The 12,171-nt window shown below is 47.1% G+C and overlaps 1 protein-coding gene across 4 annotated transcripts in view; it reads left to right on the top strand.

Annotated features, from left to right (window-relative positions):
- The window catches only part of Antp (homeotic protein antennapedia), a 211,282-nt gene that overhangs the window by 47,676 nt on the left and 151,435 nt on the right, over positions 1–12,171 (top strand). Inside the window, exon 1 of one of the 4 annotated variants that reach the window (XM_033469163.2) lies at positions 9,439–9,765. The exons of the other annotated variants lie outside the window; for them this stretch is intronic. The gene's annotated coding sequence lies outside the window, so the exon portion shown is untranslated. Of the gene's footprint in view, positions 1–9,438; positions 9,766–12,171 lie in introns of those variants that run through there. 4 annotated transcript variants of the gene reach the window in all.

The following is a 12,171-nucleotide window of genomic DNA, read 5'->3' as shown; positions in this document are numbered from 1 at the left end:
AGCTGTCGTTGAAGACATGGCGTCTCGAGCTGCATCAAAGTCTAAGTTAGTACCTCCTAGCTGTATCTTTCGCATTAAGGTACCACTTGCTCCGAATTCTCGCCATTCGTGTAGTACGACCGGAAACGAGGAAAATGGAACGGGCGAAATTTGAAGAGAATTTTCCGGACCTTTGGAAATCGAAGCCGGCGGAGCAGAGAAACTGGCGCTTCAGCGTTATTTCATGGCGGGGCATTGATTATTCAGAACCGTAAACTCCGCGACAAGTATGAGGATTTACGAGCCGCTTGGGAGAAGGGAAGTCGCAGACTGTTCGATGCCGTCGAATCCTTTTTGGCGGACGGATAAAGGATCGGGCCGCTTATCTCGATAACACAATTAGGTGGCCGCGGCAGCTCGGACCGGAAGGACAAATCTCTTTTATCTGGGCCGGGGGCAGATCGAGGAATTTTCTTCCTTGTTCCGGAGGGGGGTAACATCGTGGCGGCCTCTCGTCCGTGTGAACACGTACACAGCGTTAGAGGCAGCGGCGGCGCGAGCGCGCTAGAAGAGGGGTGCTCGAGAGAGGGAACCTGGGAAAAGAAGAGAGAGCCCGCGGAGGCAAGGAGAGATAGATTACTCCGCCATTCTTGCAATTTCCCTGTCGTATCGAGGCTCGTAAATTCCCGGTGAAATATGCGAAGGGGCGCCTGGTGCGGGCAGCACGCTGCTGCTCTGCTCTGCTCTGCTCCGCTCCGCTCCGTCTTCTCTCTCCCTCTCTCACTCTCTCTCTATTTCTCTCTATTTCTCTCTTTCTCTCTCTCTCTCTCTTCTCGTTCACCCGCCCGCGCCACTCGTCCACCCTCCGCCCTTTACTCCCCTGATAGGGGTCGCAAGGGGTACGTCTGCCCGGCAGAGCCAAGGCCTCGACGTATCGCTGGCCGGGGTGCGAAATATCCGGAATTAGCGTTATCTCACGGAATCGCCTTGGTGGATCCTGGATTTCGGGCCGACGGTTTTATCCGGCCGACATCGCTGACTCCGTCGCACGGAAAAACGGCTGTTGTACAGTTTAGAGGCGTGTCCCTCGCGAGACGGAACTGTTCTGGGTCATTAGGCTAACTCCGAATCGCGTGACTACGGTTTTTATACTCTCGAGACGTTCGGCGTAGGGCGACGACAAAGACTTCGATGGTGTTTAGTCTCTTCGACGCTTGTATTTAGAGTTGTGTTTCTTTGAACTCAAACGTCGTCGAAGACGAACGAGGCTGAGACGATCTCAGAGTTCAATTTCAATTAAAAATCCTTGGATCAGAGGAAGCGCGTTTTCACGATTGTAGAGATGTCCTGGCGGTATTAAAAGGTCCGAGGGGTGGTTTCGAAAAAATTCACTAGGAAATCGGAGGGTGTCGCGGCAGCCCTCAAACAACTGACGATTAACTTTCTTAATCATTGGCAAGATCTTTTTGCTAGTAGACTGCAGTTATTTGTGCAGAATAAAGATTAGCTGCGTCAATTGCAAGAAAAAGAAACTAACTGGCAAGTTCATTGTTTCTTTAATCATTCTAGTCTTCGGGAAAATAATACGTTGACATTTGGAAATTCTTGTAATCTTTTTGCTACTGTCAATTTCAATTACTAAATTTTGCCATAAATGCATAACGTTTGCCTGCTATTTATTAACCCCTTGCTGTACCAGTTTCTTCGCAATTATGATTATTAACACATTTTCGATTGTTCGAAAGTTTTGAAGTTCGTAGAAGAGAAATAAAATTATAATTAAATATCGATGACGAGGGAACAGAATTTTGTTTCGACTCAGAATAACACTCGCACTCGATCGGATTTTTACCGAATATGTGTATTATTAAAAAAAAAGTTGCTTCTTCCGCTACTCTGTAGAAGACGGTTCGAAAGTCCTAGAAAATCGTCAGTGCGATCAGACGGAAAAGGGTGGGCCTATCTAAGCGTAGTCGCGCGTTTCATCCAGCGGATTTTTATTTTTATTTCGCTATATTCCGAGAGTGACTCTTTCCCTCCGTCCAAGGTAAATCATTCCGATTGGTTGGATAGTGGATGTTGGTACCGGGCGGGCCAGTGTTATTGCTTATCTGAAGAGCGGCCTTTTTTGCGCGATAGCGGTTGCCTCGCCATAGGGCCAGGATCTAAATCGGAGGGTTGGCGAGCCGAGTGGCTTTCAGATACAAGGGGGAGGTGTTTGTCAAGACGACAGCAGAGAGGGGAAAGTCTGCGGTGGCAGATAAGGGCGAAAGGAGCAACGAGAGAGACGAAGGCTAAGAGAGACGGAGAAATAGAGAGAGAGAGAGAGAGAGAGAGAGAGAGAGTGAGAAAGAGTGAGGAAGGGAGTAGTGGAGGGAAGTCGGAACCACTTTTTCCCGTGACGGGAAGAACGAAACGGAGCCGAGCCTATATCACCGCAGCCGCCGTTGCAATTCGGCCCCTATATTTAATTTCGCTGGTTTGGGGATTGTGGATGGAATAGGTGGTAGAAACGGTCGGACGAGCAGGAATCGTCGTTTAATCTAACCGCGATCCTATCTTCGCTGGAATTTATCATTCGATAAATTGCCCGGGCCCACCCCCGCTCGAACGTCCCCCGCCGTTGTTTCATCGATTCCTCCAAGACGATTGCCCATAACATTCATTTTTATCAACTTTCTACGTTCTTTCTCTCTCTCGAACGGAACAACTATTTCCTCCGATATCAAAACTTTACGCTATCCTGATCTCCTCGGTTTCAACCCTCGGTCGAATCGTGCATTTCAAATATTCTGGTAAGCGTTTTATATAAACATCTTCCTGAATTACTCTTAAATGTACCAAATTTTGGAAGGTCAAGCTACGATGAAAAATGTTGTGCTAAAACAAAAAATGTATTTAGAATAATACTGTCATTTAATCGCATTTAAAATTTGCGTCATCGTTGTCATCCCTTAACCGGTTAGCCGTCGCAATTATCTTTGAAAAGTGTGTAAGTTAGAGTAATTATACTGTGCACGTTTGACTTCCTTCATAATTTACTTGAATACGATGCTTTTATAAAATATATAAGTTAATAAAGAATATGAAAATATATACATCTTTCTTAACGATAAAACGATAACGATCAAAAAATCTTCGTGTTATCACCGTGTACATACTCGTCAAAAAGTAGCAAACTGGTTGATCTTTCAAAACTATTCTCTCTATACAAAAAATATCTTAGATTTGATACAACTGACTTAATACAACTTAAATGTCTGAAGCAGTCGCAAGAGACGCGAGTAAATTAATTTCAATGATACCAGCAGAGATAGAATCCGCTAGGAATGAGCTCGTAATCGAAGAAAATGACGTCGACACGGTCGTGCGACCGCTTTCGTTATGAATCCCGGCGATTTAGTCACGTAGATTGTCGGGGGCGGTAAAAATGAGCGGACGCGACGCCGTGGGCCCTATTCAGGACATAATGGTACCTAAAGCTCGCCAGGAGGTCCTAGAAGGGGTCAACGGGGTAATTGGCGGTTTATGAATCGTAGTGCTTCTCCTTTGCCCCCGCGGCCACGGTTTCGGGCCGGCTTCACGGCCACGACTATTTCCGTGTAATTCTCACACCCTGCTTTCCTCTTAACTTAATGTTGTTTCCCTCAGTCCATTAAAAGCTACGCCACTCGGCTCGTTTCACTTCCCACACTGCGGTTGCGGCCTTGTGGTCGCACTTGCCCTCGCCTCTCCTCTTCCTCGACTCTTTCGCCACGGCCCGGGCTCGGCGCACGAGGAGCGCCGTGTTCCATTACCCTTCTTTGCCAACCTGTTCTTACCTGTTCCTCTTCTTGCGAGCCGGGGCAACGAAAGTGTTCTGAACTTTTTGCCCTCGGCCGCGCCACGCCGCGCCGCGCCGCGCCGCGCGAAACGCTTCTTACACACCGGGCCTGTTACTTACGGAGAATAATAGTGTCGTATCACGGAAGCCGGTGCCCCGTTACGACGCCCGTTGGAATTTAATTAACACGATTTAATTAAAAAAATGATTCATCGCCGCGCCTTTGTATCTGATCGCCCGGATACACCGATTCTGGGTCGCCATTGTCGGCCGCCCTTTATTCGAAAGTAGTTAGCCCGCAGGACTTTATTCCTCCTTCGCGTCCGCCATTGTCTACGCTTTGCCCACCGACGGTTAGTTAACCCAAAATTTTCAGAAGCCTCCGATAAGATTGCTACGGCTAGAACATTCGTTGAAGTCGCGAACCGTTCCAGCGAAGCTTCGAACTTGCTCGCATTTCCGAGACTTTCGAGCCGGACGAACGAGTCGGTATCGAGAAAAGCGACGAATAGCGACAGTACACGGTCTCGAAAATCGTCGCTAATTGCTTCGGAAGGCGAAGCATCCGGCGTTCGATGCGACCGACGCGTTCCAGCTTGTGGAACGCAGCGTCAAAGTAACCGTAAACATAATTATCCTCGGCCATCAATCTGAATTCGCGGGCAGGGCTCAGGGCGACGGTTGATTGGCCGAGTTGGAATTACACCTTCCTGGGCCTGGAGGTCCGTAGGTTGTAATGTCGTCGAGACTAACGACGAGAAACCAGTATATTAACCAGGCCGCGTAGCGAAGCCTAGGCTGTCAGGCTGCTGTTCTGCCAGCGTTGCCCTGGCGAACAGAAGAGGAAGAGAGTGTCGAAGGGCGAGAGGGTGGCGGACGGGGTTGGTCGGTCGGTCGGCTCGTGATATCCTACCTGGCGCACGGTAATATGCTAGCCAGTGCATTACGTAACAGTGAACTCGGTATTCAGGGTTAGGCGAGCACGTGTAGAGCGGTAACGCGCTTTCGGGGGTTGCCGGTGGCGCGACATCCGCTGCGAGGGGCGGCGAAGGGAGCTGCGCGGGGGCGGCCTCGGACACGCCGGCAGGGATGACAAACGGCATCACTGGTTGGCACGCCGCTACGATACCGAGATCCATAACTGTCATCACTTCTAAACTGGATCTGGGAGGATTCAGATTGCCCGAACGCACCTCGCCGACAGGTTGCGAAAATCGCGAAACGTGCTGAGTGATTGAAACGTACGCCCGGCCCGATACGGCCCACCGTGATCTATCGCGGCCCACTCGTAACGAGATGAACGCGGTCGAAAGACCGACCCACAATCGGGGGAACGTTCGAAACCTTCGCTCGAACGATAATCCCAGAAGCAGTTGTTAACCGCGCGAGAACGAATGTCCACGTATCGACGACTTCGGCAGCAGACACATTTTGCTGTGTAAGTTTCGAGCATGTAATTCGATGATGTATATGACAGAAGGTCGAGATACATTATGCGCTCTTCCCATAATTTAAATCTTTGATACGTAGTCTGCTGCTCTGACGATAATATTTTCGTTGCGTTCAAAAATCCTCCGCAAATGATCGAACTACGAAGCTCGAAACGATTTCATGATTCACAAATCGTCTTCCGCCGTTGCAAAGATGATTCCTCGATTGCTCTGCATTAGCTCTTCATTTGCACGGATGTTCGTGCAAAATTAAAATTTTCAGTCCTTGTTACAAGCACCCAATAGGAGCCACTTTGCAATTTCCTTCGTTCTTTATTTATTTTCGGAGGACTACAAAAATGTATTCACTCTTTCATTCTTCTGATTTTTTCGATAAAACCCGCAGTCTATTTGTTATTCTATTTATCAGAAGATAACGTAAAAGCCAGTGAAGTCGAAAGTAAAATTGTTTCCAAAATGAAAATGTGAAGCAGCAGGATCTTCGATGAACTGCTTCCGAATGCGACGAAGACCACATGATTGCGGCATTTTGCAGAAGCAAGCCGATAACACCGTATCCCGAAAAGGAGACGCGGCAAAAGAAATGAGAGGATAATTGCTACGCCGCGATCTCGGTGTTCAAAGGCGATTTACAGCGGTTAGCGCGAAGCTACCCCTGTTTTCGAGTAAAGCGATCGTGAGAAACGAGAGATCGCGCCGGCCTCGACATCTTCATCCCGCAACTTTCTATTAGAGATGATGATCGGTTGCGCTTAACTGCCCGCTATCAGTGCAACAGCATCGATTTGAAAATTACAGGATTTAAGGGTCAACGTCAGACGTGGGAAAGCATCAAAGCGCACGAATTTTGCATTTATGGACACGCGAGCGATCGGCGCTCCCTTCCTATTATCCTGAAAGCCTGGGGAGCCGGGCTCGCGTAATCGGAAATTCGGTCGAGTATGGTTAATGATTTTCGGTTAATTAAAATCTGAGGGAGAAAAGAGAGAGAGAGACAGGGAGAGAGAGAGGAGGGGACTCTGGTACCGTTTGTGGAATCGCCATGGGCCGTGTTACGAAACCGCGAGCGTGTTTTAAATAAAATCCTAATAAAACGGGGGAACGATGCTGCTCACGACGCGAAACTTCGGCTGACAGTGAGTGACGAATGGCGCGCTCGCTGCGCCGACTATGATTGCTTAATTCGCATGCCGATGGTCGAAACCGGCTAGTCAGTCCGTTCTTATCGAGATCTTGCTTGGCGGAATAATAATTAACCGCGGCTGCGTATATATATATACCGGGCCCCGATCGCCGTTCTTATCGGTTCTAATAATTTCGGGACGCGTGTTGATTTTAATCGGAAATAAAAATTGCATCGCGATCGACGACGTCCAACGGAACCCTTCGATCCATCCTTCATGCGAAAGAAAAATGCTGGACATTAAACGGCATGTAGCTTGTCCTTTATTTCTCGCATGTTCCACCGATAAGCAAGATCGATTCGAACCGGAGTTTCGCTCTGACAGATGGCGCGTCGATCGCCCATTCTTACTAATTCTGTTTGCCCCGATAAATTATGGAATCCTTTGATATTGGCCGTTCGTACAAAAAGATATAAATTCTCTCCATTTAACGGATCAACGCGAAGCCAAATACAGCTGATTTGCGAGCTCGAGTTCGCAGAATAGTTCGCCGATAAATGCGAGGTGGACGCCAAGTGTCCGCCATCTTTTTCCGGTGCCGCAGTTTTTGAATGAAAAAAAGGGATCGCTGTGCTCATCTGTTTACGTTACGAAATTTTCGATCGATTACCTCGCCTATTGTGGAACTCGAACGAACGAACGTTTCGAAGAAGCCTGGCAAAAGGTTTGAAAATGGAAAAAACCCTCGAGGAAGAGCGATGCACGCGCATATGTCAGTGTTTCCTCGCAGTGGGGGGAACGGAAAGGTGGCATCGGCATATAAATGCTATTAATTTAGGCAAAGGAATCCATCGGCCCGTGAAAAGACTGTGCGTGCGGCGGAATAGTAAAAAAAGAAAATTACGCTCTTTCTCCGCTGGCATACCTACGGCCGCTCATAGGGTTGCACCCCGGGGGCTATTGTCACTGGATTCCATGGATCTAGGCACCGACCATGCAACCATAATCTATTCAGGGGTAGGGCTCTGCCGAGGCGTACACGAAACGGCCCTAAACTCCGCCCTAATACTTTGGAAAATTGTGAAAAGTACGCGCTGGGGAGACGATAAATTTCATTTCATTAAATATTCTAATACGCGGGGCCCCCCCTTTACGCGTCCACGGCGACAATATTAACCCCGGCCACGGAGGATCTTCGTAATTCGGTCGGCGGCGTTGAAATTACAAATTGAAATGGAAGACGGCCGCTTGACGGAGAGGTATATTGGACTCCGCGGAACTTCTCCGCCGCCATTATAGTCTCCATTGACGAGCGGAAAAATTGAATTCGGCGTCGTAAATCTTTTTGTGCCGGGAGTCTACCAGGAAACGATTCTTGGTGGGCGATTCTTCAACAGGGGTAGGATCAGGGGTAGTAATGAAGAGGTCGGAAGTTTTTTAGTTGTCGTTGCAGCCTCTTCAAAGGAGAATAAATTTTGCATAGTAATAGCCGTGCAACTCGACCTGAACTTTGCTCGCATAATTCTAAGGTGATAGTCTAAAATTTCTATGTTTCGTTCACGACTTTTAATTCGAGGAATAAGCAAACTGAAATAATTGCTTAACCTTATAACATATATATATATATATATATATATATATATATATATATATATATATATATATATTTATAATATATATTTTTATATAACATATTTTATATTATATAAAATATAATATAATATATATATATATATATATTTATAATATCGATTTGCCGTCTTGAAAATTATATCTAAAACGATCTGCAGAATTTTCAGTAGGATTCTAAAATTCTTAGGATTAATCATGCAACGCGACGTTAGATTGACTAGGTCCAGAAAATTTCAAACGATTCCGCGAAGCAGAAAGAACGTTCGCTCGCATTGTCCGCGACTCGATTAAGCGGTATATAAATTATACACATCATTTACGACCCGGTAAAAAGATCGGCCGGCTCTAATGGGCTGCCTTCGAGCCTCCGATTTTGCTGTTCTAGACGAGGGCGAACAGTTCTAGGTAGAGGAGACAGCGGAGGAAAAAAAAGACAGCGCGATGCGTCGGATAACGCAATGCAGGAATGTCGCACTTCTGGTTTTTTTTCGCAGCCGCTAAGTAAGAATGAAAGCGCGCTGCCAACGTGTAACTATGCGAAGGAAATGTGGGATAAGGATTTGCGTCTTGCCGTTACACACGCGGGACAGAATCAACGGAGAATACCGTCGCTCATTTGTCTACGCATGCCAGCGGGTTCTCGATAATACAAAACGCTAAAATATTCGAGTATTTCGAGATAAATAACTTTCTCCGTGGATTGATCCATCGCCGGATAAACATTTATAAATCCTCTGCCAAATAACGTTATTTCCTGTTACATTAAAGATTGGAAAAAGGTAATAATAATTTTGGTTGGAAGTGTCTAAAAGTAGTTACAAAATGAGGGGTATAAAATTCCGTATAAAATCGTGTCAGACTCGTGAAAACGTCGAACAGAATTTATTAAGTATACAAGCTATTCGATTCTATTAAAAGTGAATAAAAAATCTCGTTTGTTTGCGATGTATATTTTCTCGAAATTGCTAACAAAGCAAAGAGTTGTAGAAAGAAATTTTTTAAAATTCTCTGCTGGTAGATTTTGACTGCAAACTGAGCAGAAGGGGTGGCGAAAAATTGCGCAAAGTGCGCGAAGCAAAAATCACGCGATGGTGCATTGCGAGATAGAAGAACGATAGAAAAAAAACAGCAACATAAGAGAATAATGGATGCTCGCCCATAGAGCAGCAGTGACGCGTGAAAGACACGAGCGTCGAATTCGCCCCAGAACACTTCTCGTAAGCCCCACCCCTTCAACCCCTACCCCTCTATTCTAACCAGTCCCCCTTTTACCCCCGTCAGAAAATCCCATCATAGCAAGCAGGCCGGGGTTCGAGCGGGTCCATGGCACGTTGGGTCCACCATAGTAAATCAGGCAGTCGCAGGCGGTCCTTCTGATCCAGCCGAGCGGGCTGCCGTAAGACGCGTCAACTTAGCCCGTCCCACTCACGCCGCGGCACGGTCCGCCACGGAAAGTAGTGAAATAACTCGTCTAAGTAACTCTATCTACCCCGTGGAATCGCTTATGGCTCATAAACGCCTCGTAACTTAGCCCGGTGTGGCACGCGCCCTTGAGAAATACGGCCGTACACGCGGAGAGGCCCGGCCCGGCCCGAGCTTCACAGCCAGCCGAAACCCGGTTCGCTTTTCAGACCACCGCGGGGCCAAAGTGTTATTTTTGCTGTGCGACCAGTGACCGATATTTCCACGAGCATGCCAAAGCCTGCGGAACCACCCCCGAGCCGTCACAATTGACCATGGGACGCGTCGATATCAGGTAATTGGTCTCTTCGCCTCGACTGTCCACTTTTGTTTCTCCGCGAACATGTAACAATTAAACTAATTTGTATCATTATGTGGCAAACAATAGGCAGGTTGCAGAGTCAAGCACGCCTGTAAATTTCCACGAAACTTCGTCGGTGGCTTTTTTTAGAGATGTTGACTCACGGAATCGAAATTTTGGTTCAACGTTCAGAAAAAAAATTACGATTACTCCATTTCCTTAGAAATAATTGCGCTAAAGATCCTAAATGGTTCTCAATTTCTGCACAGTACTTGAGCGATGTTCCATCGAAATTCGGAGCACAGTTTCTACGATTTGAAACAGGTATTCAGTTCAGTTTCTGGCGAATCCTGAAGATGAACGAAAATTGTTCGGTTAATGAAAGAACGGGAGAATAGAAGATTGTGACGTAACAGTTGAATTCGAAGGAGACTCTGTCGACGACCAAACGAGAATAAGACTGAATATTGGGCAAACATTGTAATAGGAATTCCAACGACTTACCACGGTTCGCTCTACTTCAGTTATCTGCGACAGTCTGAACATGTAGCAAAGGTGAATCGTATCCTGACGTGCGCGGCGATACGTTATCGGGCGTTTAGCGACGGTGGTTTTAATTTTTGCGCGGCGCATGCACGAGTCATTAAAAACCCATTTGCAATTATTTTGCGTCGTCAGAAGTCTGGTGCGTTTGAAGAACCGTTTCCGTTCTCGTTTCTTCGTTGCTCGCGCGGGAGAGATAGGGTCCTTTAGGACTCGGTTGCACAACGTTCTTCCACGGTAATTCGTGGCGTTCCTAGCTGCGCGATTCGTCATAGATCGCATCGCGGCGGGGCGATTTTTTCAATCGGGCTCGAAAAGACGGCGCAACCGCGTTGCCCTAATTCACAGGCAACCGGCAGAAACGTTGAAAACTATGCGACGTCTCGCCGCGTCTCCCTCCCTCTCTCTCTCTCTCTTTCTCTCTTCGCTGTGCAGATTTGTCTCATGTAAATCGACTTTTTCGGTAAGCGGGGCACGCGCGACTCCGCTTTAACGGTCGGCCGGTGATTCACGGATTCCCAGCGTAATTCACGAAAGTTCATTTACAATAGATTCGTTAAAAACACGGATAATACCCCGGCGCGGCCGAGATTAATCATCGCCGGCCGGCGAACGAACCCGGCTATAGAAATTAATTAAAATTAATGAAGCGTAAACGGAAGTAACGATAACATGACGGATCGGCGCATTTACAAGCAAACAGCCTCCCCCGCCCCTCCCCCTCGAGTCCCCCTCTTCTCCCGCGCAACAACGGCGTAATGCTGCCGGCGCGGCGCCGAGTTTCGCGAGATAGTTAAATCTCTATTGACAAAACATCATCGCCGGCTCTCCTGCGCCGATCCCGCCCGCTAAACAAACAACCAATTTTCTCGTCGCTGGCATCGGCCAACAGCAGTTCCAAGTAAACGAAAATTCATTATTCAACCGGCCACTCTGCCCGTTACGCGAAAACAATAGAATTTTCAAACTGCGCGGCGCGGCGCGGCGGTTGAAAATATTTTGTCGCGCATACAGACAAACCCTTTACTCGCAGAGCGAGGCTAATCCCTCACTCGCTGTCACCTGTTTTTAATGTCAGCTACAGAATTCAATCGATGGCTAGGAGAGCGTATGAAGTTGGTCGAAAGCGTACAAGTTCCATTCGATCGTCTGAAGCGTTTCGATTCGACGAACGCTATATGTCTATCAGGGTTGTTGATGCACGAAGCAGGAAGGTACTGTAAATTCTCTCTAATTGACGCTCAGCTTGTACACGAAAGTGGACAATTTGGGAAGAGGAGGCTCATTTTTATAGTTACCGATTGTTAATAATTATGGAAACGAGCCGCCAGGCTGGAATAATCGTACCTCCTCTTCTCAAATCGTCCATTCTCGCCTCCAAGCTGAGCGTCAATTAGGGAGAATTCACAGTAATCTGATTAATAATGATTCACGATTACGTCTAACGTGATACCATGTTCATGATTAATGATTTCAGATTACCATACGTAATCATAGCTAGTGGTTTATTCCAGCAACGATTAATTGATTAATAATTATAATTACCGCGATTACTTTTCGTAATCAATCGCAAAGAAAATCACAAAATATTAAACTCTGGCAGGAGGCAGCAAAATCACGTTTTTTCTTGAAGAACGTCCACCAAAAATTGCCAGAGAATTTCCTTGTACATAAAGCATTCTAGTTCGCAGCGACGAGGGGTGGAAAAAAAAATTAACAAGAGGCTCCGAGCGGAATGCAGTCCCTTAAATTCGACAAAAGTTCTCGGGCAGATGGTGGGGCGGGGAAAAAGCATGGTGTGCCAGTTTTCGGGCGTTCCTCGTCCCCGTTCGACCGGCAACGGCAACCGAACTTTCG

Source organism: Megalopta genalis, chromosome 5, assembly GCF_051020955.1.
Source record: "Megalopta genalis isolate 19385.01 chromosome 5, iyMegGena1_principal, whole genome shotgun sequence".
NCBI classification, from domain to species: domain Eukaryota; kingdom Metazoa; phylum Arthropoda; class Insecta; order Hymenoptera; family Halictidae; genus Megalopta; species Megalopta genalis.
Note: the sequence above shows the minus strand (reverse complement) of the source record. Positions and strands in the feature narration are given on the sequence as shown.